This window comes from Dipodomys spectabilis, unplaced genomic scaffold (genome assembly GCF_019054845.1).
Source record: "Dipodomys spectabilis isolate Male_0828 unplaced genomic scaffold, ASM1905484v1 ptg000231l, whole genome shotgun sequence".
In the NCBI taxonomy this organism is placed as follows: domain Eukaryota; kingdom Metazoa; phylum Chordata; class Mammalia; order Rodentia; family Heteromyidae; genus Dipodomys; species Dipodomys spectabilis.
Genome location: NW_024870908.1, coordinates 6,849,371 through 6,850,247, shown reverse-complemented (window position 1 = coordinate 6,850,247; position 877 = coordinate 6,849,371).

Sequence of the window (877 nt, the reverse complement as noted above, 5' to 3'; positions counted from 1 at the left end):
AAAAGGAGAAGAAGAAGAAATCTAGAGAGGCAAGTTCATAAAGGTCACAAGGACCAGAGCCGAAACCAGAGTGGAGGAGACAGCATCAATACTTTGGGACCTGAAAAACAAGTACAGACTTTAGAGCTGGGGAAGCTGAGACCTTAGGCTCATGTCAAATAGAACTGAGTCTGAGGTGAGAAATGTGAAAGATGAAGTTGACACCAATGATGCATTGCTGAGTAAATAATACACTCAAGATATCGTAACTAAAAACTGACCAGAACGGAAAATGACAGGCTGACTCATTGTCTCAACTCCAAATTCACCTTTCAGTCTGCTCTGTACTAAGGCAACTAGGCCATGTAAATATTTCTCCTTTGTAAGTAAGCAAGCTATGAAGCCTTGTCAGTGGGGTGCTGGAGACACTTTTACCAGTGAAACCCCCCTTTTAGTGCTAGAGGGGCTTGTGTTTCCAGCCTCAGGAGAGTATTTTCTGCACGCCTTCTCCTTCAGGCTCCTCTAGTGTTCAGGACACAGCCTTTCCCTGGTGTTTGACTACTGCAACTTTCTGTTCTGTGTAGCTCTCTCAAAGACAGTGCAGACCAGCAGCAGTAGAGCAACAGGTTGAAAGTATTGAAAGGAGCTGGGCGCCAGTGGCTCATGCCTGTAATCCTAGCTACTCAGGAGGCTCAGATCAGAGGATCACAGTTCAAAGCCAGCCTGGGCAGGAAAGTCCATGAGACTCTTATCTCCAATAAACCACCAGAAAACTGGCAATGGCGTTGTGACTCAAGTGGGTAAAGCACCAGCCTTGAGCTGAAGAGCCTCAGGGACAGTGCCCAGGCCCAGAGTTCACGATCCATGACCACCCAAAAAAAAAAAAAAAAGATAGCAA